Source organism: Bos indicus, chromosome 14 (genome assembly GCF_029378745.1).
Source record: "Bos indicus isolate NIAB-ARS_2022 breed Sahiwal x Tharparkar chromosome 14, NIAB-ARS_B.indTharparkar_mat_pri_1.0, whole genome shotgun sequence".
NCBI lineage: Eukaryota > Metazoa > Chordata > Mammalia > Artiodactyla > Bovidae > Bos > Bos indicus.
Window position 1 is genome coordinate 54,901,371 of NC_091773.1, and position 15,267 is coordinate 54,916,637.

At 44.1% G+C, this 15,267-nt stretch overlaps 1 pseudogene; it reads right to left on the reverse strand.

Moving 5' to 3' along the window:
• Positions 1 to 12,070: 12,070 nt before the first annotated feature.
• LOC109568240 (nonsense-mediated mRNA decay factor SMG5 pseudogene) lies at positions 12,071 to 15,022 on the reverse strand (annotated as a pseudogene).
• Between the last annotated feature and the right edge of the window lie 245 nt (positions 15,023 to 15,267).

Consider the following 15,267-nt stretch of genomic DNA (forward strand, 5'->3'; position numbering starts at 1 on the left):
TGGAGGAAGGCATGCTTCAAGCACAGAGTTAACGGTTTCAGAGAAGGCAATGGCATCCCATTCCAGTACTCTTGCCTGGAAAATCCCATGGACAGAGGAGCCTGGTGGGCTGCAGTCCATGGGGTCGCTAAGAGTCGGACACAACTAAGCGACTTCACTTTCACTTCTCACTTTCATGCATTGGAGAAGGAAATGGCAACCCACTCCAGTGTTCTTGCCTGGAGAATCCCAGGGACGGGGGTCGCACAGAGTCGGACACGACGGAAGTGACTTAGCAGTAGCATGCTACATAAGGCCGAGAGGAGCCACCCCACGTCTGAGGTAAGGAGCAGCGGCTGCGCTTTGCTGGAGCAGCTGTGAAGAGATACCCCACGCCCAAGGTAAGAGAAACCCAAGTAAGGCAGTAGGCACTGAGAGAGGGCATCAGAGGGCAGACAGACTGAAACCACAATCACAGACAACAGGCCAATCTTATCACATGGACCACAGCCTTGTCTAACTCAATGAAACTGAGCCATGCCATGTGGGGCATGACAGACAAGTCATGGTGGAGAGGTCTGACAGAATGTGGTCCACAGGAGAAGGGAATGGCAAACCACTTCATTATTCTTGCCTTGAGAACCCCATGAACATAATTAATTAATTTCCTTTAAATCTATAATAGATTAGCATTAACATTTTTTCCTGTGTGAAGAGACCTCAAATGTCATGACTATCAATTTGTTTTATGAAATTTGCTATTTTAATATATCTATCTATAAAAGTAAGGCAATGTATTTTTTTCATTTCTTAATAAGGTTATTATTGTTCTCATATTAGAATATTTCAATACGCTAGTACCCTGCAAGCTATGTGAGAATAGATACCATATCTTCTGTTCATTTTGCATGACATATGTTAGATACAAGCTCACTAAGTGTTTTAAAGCACATATTTTATCTGAAATATTTCATCTGCACTTTAATAAAACTCAATTCCTATTGCCTAATCCTTCAACCTCAGATACACAGTGATGAGGAGAAAAAAATGATAAATGGCCATGGAATACAATACCAAACAGGAAATCATCTGGATTTAATGTCCCTTAATATTGATTCCACAGTTTATTGTGATCCACAGTCAAAGGCTTTTTGGCATAGTCAATAAAGCAGAAATAGATGTTTTTCTGGAACTTCTTGCTTTTTCCATGATCCAGCGGATATTGGCAATTTGGTCTCTGGTTCCTCTGCCTTTTCTAAAACCAGCTTGAACATCTGGAAGTTCACGGTTCACGTATTGTTGAAGCCTAGCTTGGAGAATTTTGAGCATTACTTTACTAGCATGTGAGATGAGTGCAATTGTGCAGTAGTTTGAGCATTCTTTGGCATTGCCTTTCTTTGGGATTGGAATGAAAACTGACCTTTTCCAGTCCTGTGGCCACTGCTGAGTTTTCCAAATTTGCTGGCATATTGAGTGCAGCACTTTCACAACATCATCTTCCAGGATTTGAAATAGCTCAATTGGAATTCCATCACCTCCACCTGACCTGCCTCTTGAGAAATTTGTATGCAGGTCAGGAAGCAACACAGCTAGAATGGGACATGGAACAACAGACTGGTTCCTAATAGGAAAAGGAGTCCGTCAAGGCTGTATATTGTCACCCTGCTTATTTAACTTCTATGCAGAGTACATCATGAGAAATGAGGGGCTGGAAGAAACACAAGCTGGAATCAAGATTGCCAGGAGAAATATCAATAACCCCAGATATGCAGATGACACCACCCTTATGGCAGAAAGTGAAGAGGAACTAAAAAGCCTCTTGATGAAAGTGAAAGAGGAGAGTGAAAAAGTTGGCTTAAAGCTCAACATTCAGAAAACGAAGATCGTGGCATCTGGTCCCATCACTTCATGGGAAATAGATGGGGAAACAGTGGAAACAGTGTCAGACTTTATTTTTGGGGGGCTCCAAAATGACTGCAGATGGTGACTGCAGCCATGAAATTAAAAGACACTTACTCCTTGGAAGGAAAGTTATGCCTACCTAGATAGCATATTGAAAAGCAGACATTACTTTGCCAACAAAGGTCCGTCTTAGTCAAGGCTATGGTTTTTCCAGTGGTCATATATGGATGTGAGAGTTGGACTATGAAGAAAGCTGAGCGCCAAAGAATTGATGCTTTTGAACTGTGGTGTTGGAGAAGACTCTTGAGAGTCCCTTGGACTGCAAGGAGATCCAACCAGTCCATTCTGAAGGAGATCAGCCCTGGGATTTCTTTGGAAGGAATGATGTTAAAGCTGAAACTCCAGTACTTTTGCCACCTCATGCGAAGAGTTGACTCATTGGAAAATATTCTGATGCTGGGAGGGATTGGGGGCAGGAGGAGAAGGGGACGACAGAGGATGAGATGGCTGGATGGCATCACTGACTCAATGGACGTGAGTCTGAGTGAACTGCAGGAGTTGGTGATGGACAGGGAGGCCTGGTGTGCTGCAATTCATGGGGTCGCAAAGAGTGGACACGACTGAGTGACTGAACTGAACTGAACTGAACTGAATATTGATTCAACAAACCCAAACAAGAAAGGAATGTACATATATCCTAACTCTATTAGTGAATAGGGAATGTAATTTCTTTTCCTCATAGACCATGAAGAGAGAAGAAAAAAAAATCTCCTCCAAAATCATACAAAAATGAACTTATGGTGGAATGAGTTGTCTTCCATAGATGCAGGCTCCGTAAAATCACTATTCAGGAAGTAGCTTCATGAGCACACAAACACTTATAGTCAGTTGACTTTAAGCGAAGTTGATTTCATCCACAATGAGGATAATGAGGTGGGCTTTAATCAATCAATTGAAAGATCATAAAGAAAAACGAATTTCCATGAGAAAAAAGAAACTCTGCCTTGAGGCTGCCAGTACCAGGTCTTGCCGAAGAGTTTCCAGCCTGCCAGCCTGTCCTACAAATTTTAGACTTCCCAGTCCCTACTTGCATAAGTGAGTTCCTATTTATCAAATTCCATCTATATTACTCTTTATGTGCATGTGTGCTCAGTCACATCAGTCGTGTCCAACTCTTTGTGACCCTCTGGACTGTAGCCTACCAGGCTCCTCTGTCCATGGGATTTTCCAGGCAAGAATACTGGAGTGGGTTGCCATTTCCTTCTCCAGAGGATCTTCCTGACCCAGGGATCGAAGCCATGTGCCCTGCATTGCAGGCAGGTTCTTTACTGCTGAGCCACCGGGAAAGCCCAATTCTTCATGTATTTACAATTAAACCTTTTGGTCGAAGGAGAGGAAGGGGAGTTAGAAGAGAATAGAACCACTGTTTGAAACTTAGGTAAATGCCACTGATCAAAATAAAAACAAGGATAAAACAGTTCAGGTGCAAATAGAGGCTTCACTTCTAGACGTGGAATATCATATAATGGAGAATTCCTGGGGATATGTAGAGGAGGCAGATGGAAATAAGAGTCTTAAGCTCTTAAGAGAAATTATTATAGTCTAAATATATTATTCAGCTAGAATAAATATAGTTTCTGGCTGCCTAAAAAGCACATATAACACACATTCACAGTGAGGCTGAAATGTACACACCATAACTCATATATAGAAAAGAAAAATCTAGCTCTAGTTATTGTCAAAACATAACTTACCTTCTAACCTATTCCACTCAAAATGTAAAACTTCACTTGTAAAATAGCTCAGTGTAGAACTTGCCTAGTGAAATAACTCAGTGTCTTCTCGTTTAAAACAGAGATCGGCACAACATTGCGGAACCAAACTATGCGCATGCTCAGTCGCTCCGACGTGTCCAACTCTGTGAGCCCATGACCTGTAACTTGCCAGGCTCTGCTGTCCATGGGGGTTCCCAGGCAAGAATACTGGAGTGGGTTGCCATTTCTTACTCCAGGGAAGCTTCCCAAACCATTGAACCCAGGACACCTACGGCTCCTGCATTGGCAAGTGGATTCTTTTCTACTGAGCCACCTGGGAAGCCTGAAACTATACCTTACTAGAAAAAATAAATAAATAAATAAAGCAATTTCTTTTTGAGAAATATCTTCTCAAGTCAGAGTTGAAACTCCCCGTCAGGGTTGTTTCTCCCTCCATAAACTTTTCCTTCTGGAAGTTTGCACATCACCAGGACAATCAGATGGGGGAAGAGTGAAAGTTGTTTCTGTGTCCCACAAGCTGCCCTTTAGGTTGTCACTGACCTTCACTGGGATAGTCAGTGTGCATTTAAGTGAGCCAGATCTACATGGGATAGATTTGAGCTAGATATATCTGGAATCGAATCTCAGGTAAGTCACTTAGTAGCTGCAGGCCTTTGGGAAAGTTGCTTAACTTGGTAGATATCTTACTAACTTGAAACACTGAGTTCTTCTCTACTTTCCAGAGTAAAAGGCAAATTAGAAAGTGATAATCCATAGAATGGGTTCCCCTTATAGTTCAGACAGTAAAGCATCTGCCTGCAGTGCAGGAGACCCGGGTTCAATCCCTGGGTTGGGAAGATCTCCTTCCTCTTGGCAAGGCCACTCCAGTATTCTTGTCTGGAGAATTCTATGGCCAGTGGAGCCTGGCAGGCTACAGCCCATGGGGTCACAAAGAGTCGGACACAACTGAGTGACTATCACACACATATCCATAGAATGGTCCATCAAGATGGCGGAGTAGAAGGACGTGTGCTCATCTTCTCCTGTGAGAACACCAAAATTGCAACGGGCTGTTGAACAACCATCGACAGGAGGATGCTGGAACCCCTCCCCCCAAAAAAGATACCCCGTGTTCAAGGACAAAGGAGAAGCCTCAATGAGAAAGTAGGAGGGGGAGAAGCCATGATAAAATCAAATCTCATATCCTCCAGGTGCGCAACCCACTAACTGGAGGACAACAGTACCAAAGAAGCTGCGAAGATTCTAGGCCCCAGAGCAGGCTTCCCAGCCTGGGTCTCTGCAAAGGGATTGGGAATCCCCAGGGAATCGGACTTTGAAGGACAGAGGGATTTAATTCCTCAACTCCCAAAGGACTGGGGGAAACAGAGACTCTTGGAGGGCACACACACACAAAAATCCTGTGTGCACCAAGACCCAGGGGAAAGGAGTAGTGACCCACAAGAGACTGAGCCAGACCTGCCATGACTGCTTGAGGGTCTCCTGCAGAGACGTGGTCAGCAGTGGCCTGCCGTGGGGACAGGAGCACTGGCAGCAACAGACCTGGGAGGCATGTCCTTTTGGAGGTCACCAGTAGCCCTACCATAGAGCCTGTAGACTCCAGGACTGGGTCACCTCAGGTCAAACTACTAACAGGGAGGGGACACAGTGCCACCCATCAGCAGACAACTGAATTAAAGATTTACTGAGCTGAGGATTCACAAGCCCATTCTCTCCTTCTCATGTAAACAGGGAGAGGAAGTGGTAGGAAGCTCACGAGTCACAGGACTGGGAAGGTCCAAGGAGACTCTTTCAGATTCATGCAGCCAGAGCCAGTGGCAGAAACAGGATTCAAACTCTGAGTCACATACTGTGACATGTGTGTGTGTGTGTGTGTGTTCAGTCGTTCAGTTGTGTACTGACTCTTTGTGATCCCATGGTCTGTAGCCTACCAGGCTCCTCTATCCATGGGATTTCCCAGGGAAGAACTTTGGAGTGGGTTGTCATTTCCTTCTCTGGGGGATTGGCTGTGACTTGTTAGTTCAAGGGTCGTTCTTATTTTTACAATAATCTTGCAGAAAACTGTGATTCTCAATAAGAAATCTGTATCTGTTGCCTCACTGTAGAGTGTCTCAGATGTCAATAATCTAGTACCACCTTTTTTTTTTTTTGCCATTTTTTAAAGAAAGGCAATGCCAAAGAATGTTCAAACTACCACACAATTGCACTCATCTCACATGCTAGTAAAGTAGTGCTCAAAATTCTCCACACCAGGCTTCAGCAATACATGAAGTGTGAACTTCCAGATGTTCAAGCTGGTTTTAGAAAAGGCAGAGGAACCAGAGATCAAATTGCCAACATCTGCTGAATCATGGAAAAAGCAAGAGAGTTCCAGAAAAACATCTATTTCTGCTTTATTGACTATGCCAAAGCCTTTGACTGTGTGGATCACAATAAACTGTGGAAAATTCTGAAAGAGATGGGAATACCAGACCACCTGACCTGACTCTTCAGAAACCTGTATGCAGGTCAGGAAGCAACAGTTAGAACTGGACATGGAACAACAGACTGGTTCCAAATAGGAAAAGGAGTCCGTCAAGGCTGTATATTGTCACCCTGTTTATTTAACTTCTATGCAGAGTACATCATGAGAAGCGCTGGGCTGGAAGAAATACAAGCTGGAATCAAGATTACCAGGAGAAATATCAATAACCTCAGATATGCAGGTGACACCACCCTTATGGCAGAAAGTGAAGAGGAACTAAAAAGCCTCTTGATGAAAGTGAAAGAGGAGACTGAAAAAGTTGGCTTAAAACTCAACATTCAGAAAGTGAAGATATTGGCATCTGGTCCCATCACTTCATGGGAAATAGATGGGGAAACAGTGGAAACAGTGTCAGACTTTATTTTGGGGGGCTCCAAAATGACTGCAGATGGTGACTGAAGCCGTGAAATTAAAAGACACTTACTCCTTGGAAGGAAAGTTATGACCAACCTAGATAGCATATTGAAAAGCAGAGATATTACTTTGCCAACAAAGGTCCATCTCGTCAAGGCTATGGTTTTTCCAGTGGTCATGTATGGATGTGAGAGTTGGACTGTGAAGAAAGCTGAGTGCTGAAGAATTGATGCTTTTGAACTGTGGTGTTGGAGAAGACTCTTGAGAGTCCCTTGGACTGCAAGGAGATCCAACCAGTCCATCGTAAAGGAGATTAGTCTTGGGTGTTCATTGGGAGGACTGATGCTGAAGTTGAAACTCCAATACTTTGGCCACCTCATGTGAAGAGTTGACTCATTGGAAAAGACCCTGATTCTGGGAGGGATTGAGGGCAGGAGGAGAAGAGGACGACAGAGGATGAGATGGCTGGATGGCATCACTAACTTGATGGACGTGAGTTTAAGTGAACTCCAGGAGTTATGATAGACAGGGAGCCTGGCATGCTATGATTCATGGGGTCGCAAAGAGTCGGACACAACTGAGTGACTGAACTGAACTGAACTGAGCTTGGCCCTGCCCACCAGAGCAAGATCCAGTTTTCCCCACAGCCAGTGCCTCCCATCAGGAAGCTCACACAAGCTTCTTATCCTCATCCATCAGAGAGCAGACAGAAGAATTAAGAATGTCCCTATCCCACCAAAGGAATAGCCACACCCAGTGATAAATTCTTATGCATCAAACAAATAAGGCTCTCCTTAACAGAATCTCGGGTGATAATAAAACTTCAAGAGTTCTTTTCCTCAGCTGAGTCTCTGTACACAAAGATTTAGGCCCTATACTGTTAAATATTGTTCCTATTATTTTATATCAATCCTGATGTACAGTGATGAAGAGAAGTAAAAACTATAAGAAAATCAAGTCTTCTACTATATAGGATTTTGTCCACAATCCCACAGGTCTAAGACAAAAGACTGCACTTTTAGAAGACAAAAACTTTTAGGATGAGTTGTTGTTTGGTCACTAAGTCGTGTCCGACTCTTTTGCGACCCCATGGTCTATAGCCCACCAGGCTCCTCTGTCCATGGGATTTCCCAGGCAAGAATACTGGAGTGGATTGTCATTTCCTTCTCCAGGGATCTTCATGACCCAAGGATCAAACCTTCACCTCCTGCACTGGCAGGCAGCTTCTTTACCACTGAGCTATTAGAGAAACCCTTTAGATGAGTAGGAACAATGTCATCTAAGTGTTTCTTTAAAGGGCTTTGCCTGGGTGGTTCTAACTGGCAAGGACTGACTTCATTTGTACTTATTCTCTAAGTAAGCCAAATGAAGTCCAGTCATTTAATAACAATAACATGCTTTCTTTGCCTCTTAGCTTTTCCAAAGAATCAGCAAGATTATTTACACCAAGAATCAGCAGGTTCTCCACGCAGGAGACATCTGTGACATATGTCATGAATTCACAGCAGTGACATCTTCAAGGCAGCCCCCTGCCTGGCATTTCTCAGTCTTTACCTAAGTCTAGACCTGGGGTGTCTGCTGATAATCAGCTGAACATCTGTACTTTCAACACTTCTACAAGGGAAAGCAAGGAAATATCACAGGACCCAACAGGAAGCTTTCTCAGGGAGAATGATTTCTATATGTAAAAAATAAAAAATTAGCAGAACTATGGTGGTGTATCTGCTGATACAACTGCCTCTTCCTGAGAATGTCTCCTGCATTAGCATCTGAGGCTGCCAAGACATATTGAAATGACTCATTTTTAACAGTCAGAATGAGAATGGGGCTGACTTCTGGGCCTCAAAGAACCAAAACCCACTGTGAGATACAATGCAATATCTACTGTGTTAACAGCACTGCTCTAGTTTTTCTTGCCCTCACCTCACCCTGATATCATTTAAACTAGAACCTCCCAAATAGAATTTGGAGCCTCCCATCCAAGCTTATTGAAGGAAGGATTTTCCATAGTGACAAATGCTTATTTATTTTCATATGTGAAAACATCAAATATGTCCTATGAGAAAAACCTGTTTGCACCTTAAAAAATAATTTATTTTTTGTATATATGACCACTTCTTTATCTATTCATCTCAGTGGACATCTAGGTTTCTTCCATGTTCTGGCTATTGTAAACAGTAGACACAGTGGAGGAAGGAGAGAGTGGGAGGAATAGAGAAAGTAGCATTGACATATATACACCATCATGTGTAAAATAGATAGCTGGTAAAGTTTCTCTATAGCACGAGAAGCCCAGCCTGGCATGCTGTGATGACCTAGGGGTGTGTGGGGGGAGGTGTGTGGCAGGGGAGAGGATCAAGAGGGAGGGGATTATATGTATAATTATGGCTGATTCACACTTTTGTATGGCAGAAGCCAACACAATGCTGCAAAGTGATTTTCTTCTAATTATAAGGTAAATTTTAAAAAATAATAATTTATTCTTGTTCTTTTATTCTTTTCTGCTCCATTGCATGCTTTGAGTTACTTTTTCACTCCTCTCAAGCTACCAATTATTATCAGCTCTCACACAAATAGAATATCTGGCAGGTTACAACAAGCAAGGCAACGAATAAAAGGGCAGTCAGCTATCTGATTTAGACAATTATATTTAGGGTCGAATTAAATTTGTGCTCTCATATATTGTAGGTTAGTTGCAGATTATAACAATATGAAATAAGAAAAAAATTATCAATAAGAAATAAGAAAAAGATTTAAAGTGAAATGAGATAAGCAAAAAAAAAAAAGCTTAAAATTGGTAATACAGCCACTTGGCTATTTATTTCAATCTTCTACAGTCAATAATACAATGAGAATTTTACTTTTCAAATTGGCAAGAAAAAAATTGAAATTATCTGAATGAATGCAATGAAATATGCACACTCATACTCCGAGGAGTAAGTGTTCTTATAGCCTTTTAGGAAGCCAATTTAGTATCATTTTTAGAATCATTAAGGGCCCTGATGTTCTGTTCCTTTGCCTCAGCAATTCTACTTCTAGGAATTTGCTCTAATAATCAAAAGCACATACAAAAATTTATTTACATTATTTATAATGGAAAAAATGAAGAAACAAATATCTGAAAACAGGACAATGATTATGCAAATTATGGAATATGCATAACATGGTCACTTTTAAAAATCATCTTTAAAAAATGATTATTATGAAAATTATCATAATGTATTTGGTGGAAAATGTGGCTATGAAACCATGTTAAATATTTATTCCTCTCCTGGAAATAAATTCCTCTGTGGAAAGCCATTTGTCCCTATGTTGTAAAAAGTTATATTTACATGCATATGTACATATGCATATATGGCTTCCCAGGTGGCACTAGTGGTAAAGAAATCACGTGCTAATGCAGGAGACATAAGAGACTTGGGTTCGATCCCTGGGTTGGAAAGATCCTCTGGAGGAGAGCATGGCAACCCACTCTAGTATTCTTGCCTGGAGAATCCCATGGACAGAGGAGCCTGGCAAGCGATGGGCCATAGGGTCCCAAAGAGTCAGACATGACAGGCACTTACATATACATACATATAAACACATAAATATAATGTAAACTTATATACATATGTAGTTTTTAACTCAGTAAATCAATTTCTGTTCACCTATCCTAAGGAACTAATCCTAGCAGATACAGAGACCTCTGTGTGTGTGCCCGTGCACTCAGGCTTTAACATGTAATTATTAATAATTTAATGCTAAAATATTAGAAAAAAGGTTAACGCTTAAGCAAACAATAACAGGAAGGTGCTATTAAAGGGGCAATGAAGATAATGCAATAATATAAGAAGTGCCTGTAATTTGAAGAAACGGAAGTTAAAAAGATTTTTATGTACACACTGCTGTGTTTAAAACAGATAACCAACAAGGATCTACTGTGGAGCTCATGGAACTCTGCTCAGTGTTATGTGGCAGCCTGGGTGGGAGGGGAGTTTGGGGGAGAATGGATACACGTACATGTACGGCTGAGTCCCTTTGCTGCTCACCTGAAACTACCACTACACTGCTTGTTAATCAGCTATATCTCAATACAAAATTAAAATTTTAATAATAATAAAGCAATAAAGATTTCCACCACTAAAGGGTTTTAAAAAATAAAAAGGTGTTTATAGAATATAACTAAGAAAAACATGTATCCAGAGGAAGAATGACAAGTTATAAATAAACTGAAAACAAAATGCTAATATTAGGGTATAACAACCTTTGGGTTTTTCTCTTAAGATTTTCTTCCATGAGTTGAAATTTCTTTAATAAATACAATAAAATACTTTAAAAAGCATGGAAAAGGGAAAGTGACAGAATTTAACTGAAACACAAAGGCTTAGCTTAGGACAACTGAGAAATGAGAACCCATGAGTCAGGAAAAAGCTCAGAAGGTAATTTCTGCTTCTGGATAAATTAGACCTGAGGTTGACTTAGGGAGGAACATATCCAGACAGAGAAGGATTCAGATGCCTCAAGAACTTAGGATCCTAAAAGAAGATTAAGTTTGGCCTTGAAATGTGATGGTTTACCAGGGAAGAACTCTGGGGATGGGAGGAGGGGAGGAGATTAATGTCAATACTTGTAATGCATGCCAATCTGAGTAAATCGGTAGATATGCACTTGTGGCCAGTATTTACAGGGTCCACATTCAAACTCTGCTAATGGAGTTTGCTAAAAGAGCTGCTCTCCAGAGTATACATCAGTACAATGTTGACAAGAGGTCCCAAAAGAATCTGAGAGCCAGGGAAAAAGCAAGAGACAATGTCATAGTAGCCAAATTAGAAACTTTACCAATACTGTACCACTAAATAGTACCTACTCCCAGATAATCTGGGAAGTAGGTTATCTTCCAATGGAAGATAACTGGAACCAGATCAGCTGATCCTTGGGGCTATTGCTATCATATTAGAGGGAGCAAATGAAATCCTATCACAGTGTTCTGGGCTACTGACCTAGTCCTAGCCAAAAGGGAAAAACCTGAATGGAGCATAAAAGACAGTGAAGAAGTAACCAGGAATTGCAATAAAACTCTTCACTCCAATCAGAATTTTAACTTTCCATTTATTGAGCTTTCACAGATGGCCAAGCCTACCTTACATAGTAGGCATGATCCATTACAATAAAATAGCATTAAAAAGTTTCATGTCACAAAGCAGAGCAAAGCAAAAAAAAAAAACAAACAGAGCAAAACAAATTACAGTTCCACCAGCTGAGCAGGGACGCAGAAATGCCTCCTTAAGTTGCTGCTTTACCACAAAAACACCAAATACTGAGTTAGTTTAATCTAGAGATATTTTTCAGACAGAGAATGTGATATCAAGTCAAGACAACAAAGAAGGAAACATGAAGGCCTCTGGGAGATGGTCCACTGAGACTCTACCCATAGGTAAGTAGGTACAGATATGAGTTTACACAACAGCTACCTTTAACATTAGGTGCGAACAAGAGAGGTGAACAGACTGAGCTTGATGTGTAAGTGCCGAGGGAGAAGTAGGGAGATATGACCACATCAGCTGACCATCTTCCACTTCCTGTAGAAGCGCAGGACATTCTTGACTTCCACACCAGCTTCAGTTGCCGTCCCCAGCACCAGCTGCAGGGGGTATGAGAGATTCCTAGGGTTGTCTAAACAGATGCCCGTGAGGATGGTGATCATACTCCTGTGGTCGGGGGTCCCCAGCCAGGATGAGTCCAGCAGACCTCTGCAGATGTCAAGCATGTTATAGAGGTCCCAAGCATCAGAGTCTGGCCTGGTCATCCTGGGTCTCACCAACGTCACAGACACACAGGACTGGCAGAGAAGGTACTGGTTCCCTCTCTTCAGCTCCCCCTCTAGGAAGGTGATGGCTGCTGAAGCCCGCTTGTCCTCCCTTCTCAGGATATACAATATGTCCACCACGATGCTGGGTACGATGAGGAGAAACTGACCGCTGATGGCAAGCTGCCGGATGACTGGCAGGTGCTCACAGAGGGCCCGGGGGTCAGGGAACAGGTAAAGGGTCAAAGCTGACCGAATCTGGATGTGCCTGAGAGTTTTCTCCAGCAGCACCACCTCACTTTGAAGCCACAGTTGTACTATGTCTTTGAAAAATCTGATCCTGGAAGTTTTCTCTAGCAACTGCTGAGATGGGTTGTCTGGTCCTTCAAACCCAGTGCTCACAAAGACCCCTGAATGAGAGTCATACCTCATGAACTGTCCAGGGAGTGTCGTGGCGAAGTGGCCAAAGCTTCTGAGGAAACAGACGCGTACAGCAGCTTCATCTTGGGAGCTGAGTGGAGGTGGGTCCTGCTCCAAGCCCACCCTCTCCTGGGAAGCCTGCTTCAGCCAGTGCTGGCCCAGGGCAATGTCCTCTGGGAGCTTCAGGAACTGGGGAAGGTGTGGGCCCTTGCAGCTCTGCAGTAGCTCACGGAGATGGTAGGACAGGCCCAGGCCTGGCTCCTGAAGGTCTCGCACAGAGGGCAGCAGGTTCAGCAGCATGGACAGGTGGTCCCACAGGCTAAACAGGCTCCACCCATGTGCGGTGAGGAGACTGCAGTTGGCGCGGAGCCAGCCCAGTATCACCTTGACCGTGGGCAGCAGCCCCTCTGCAGAGAGGACCTGCAGTTTCTTCTGAATGGTCTGGAGATTGCTGCAGGGTTGGCTGATGGAGGCATTCTGCCCCAAGTTGCAGCCAGCAGGAGGCTCTGTCTCGAGACAGCTGCTCACGTCATCCTCTGTGACAGATGCTTTGCTGGAGGCAGGACTAGGAGGCGTAAAGAAACTGTGGCTGAAGACAGGAGCCAAGTGAAAGCCATGTTTGCCTGGAAGCTTGTGGCTTGACGGGGCTGATAGGCTAGCGGAACTGGTTGTTTTTAAGAGACCTAGGAGATGACTGGGAAGTTGACACGTCTTCAGCTTATCCCTGGGAGGGGAAATTCTATCTTTGGATTTGGCTCCACCCTCCTGCATTGCTTGTGGATTCAGGGAGCCACTTTCCTCATCATCAGTTGTGTCTGAATAAGTGGTTTCACTGCTGAGTTCTGAGCTGACTTGTGAGCATAAGGATGTGTTTTCATCTTCTTCTGTCTCATCCCAGTCACAGCAAGAATGAAAACTGGCTTCTGGGTTGTCACCCTCACTGGAAACGTGAGATGACCTGTGGGTTTTCTGAGATTTGCTGTGGCGGGGCCCAGGGGAGGGGGCTAGACCATCTTGTTGCCCCTCCCCAGCCTCCATCTTCTGTTGGTCTTCCTTGTCCCTGGGGACGTACACCTCTGGAGTCAGCTTCCCTTTCTGGAGCTCAGCCTGGAGGCGTGTCGTCACGTGTTGAATTAAATGGGAGAAAAGGGTCAAGGTGAAGGTGACCGCTGTCCTGTGCTGCTTGGAGCCCGCTGTCCTCAGGCTGTGCACGCTCATGAGGCAGAGGACCACCATGTGGAAGATGAGGAGGTCGGGGAGGAACTGGTAGCCTCTTGCGGGCTTTCTCTCTCTGGAGGCCTGGCTCTGGTTGGATGGGCAGGGCCGATAGGAAAGACAAAGACGGAAGTCTTCCAGAACCAGCTGGCACAAGGCCATGAGCCTGGTGGCTCTGAATTTCCTCTGAGGCTGCAAGAGGCTCTGAAGGTAGAGGAAACTAACCAGTAACCTTTTGTTATCCCAACACCGCCTCTGGCTGGGAGAGAGCTTCTTCCCCTGGTTCCTCTTCAGCCGGCTATATCTTTTTCCCGCATGATGGTAGAGTTGTTTGAGGTTCCAAGATGCCCCTTTAAAAGGCACTTCCGAGTGGAGGCAGCGCTGGTAGAAGTATGTGGCTTCCACACCATAGTACTTGCTCCCCGTGAGAGTTCCCAGCTGGTTGAAGGGCATGCCCATGTGTGGTGCCACTGACAGGGCTCTGTAATAACACCTCTCTGCCAGGTCCTTGGTGTGCAGGGCCAGGAACTCATTCTGAAAGCGGAACAAGTCTCCCAAGTACAGCAGGCAGCGGTGGCAGGCCATCCGTGCCCAGTCCACCTCTTCCTCTGATGCAGGACCTGCTCTTTTGCAGCCGATGAAGTGGATGGCACTGTGAGGCCAGTCGATGTAGCTCCACAAGCCCAGCTGGTAGTGCTCCTGCAGGAACAGGAAAAGGTGTTCATAGAACCTGAGGCCACCCTTTAGATGCGCCCACAGGGGGCCTTCCCACTGTTCCTCAGAGGAGTCCATGTTTTTTCTGTTGGGCTTCAGCAGCAGCAGAACCACGTCAGAGTACGTTTTCCTCCAGAGCAGCTCTTCTGCTTTCCTCCCATATTCCACTGGGTGCAGGAACATGAGTTTAATGCAGACTTGCTGGACCATATCCCTGAGGGCCAGGACATGAGGCTTGAAAAGCTCTTCGTGGGCATTTCCTTTTAGAAGGAAATGGTCGAGACACTGAGCTGCCCTGCACACATCCTGGTAGAGGAGTCTGGCCTTCAGGGCTTCTACCTGGCTGCTCTCCATAGGGCTGGACTCTTCCCACAACACCAATTTGTGTCTTCTGAGAAAAAGACAAAAACTATATATTAGTACTCACTCACAGAGTCAGGAGGAGAAGGGGATGACGGAGGACAAGATGGTTGGATGGCATCATCAACTCAGTGAACACGAGTTTGAGGAAGCTCCGGGGGAAATGGTGAAGTAGAGGGAATCCCGGAGTGCTGCAGTCCACAGGGTCGCGAAGAGGCAGACATGACTGAGCGACTGAA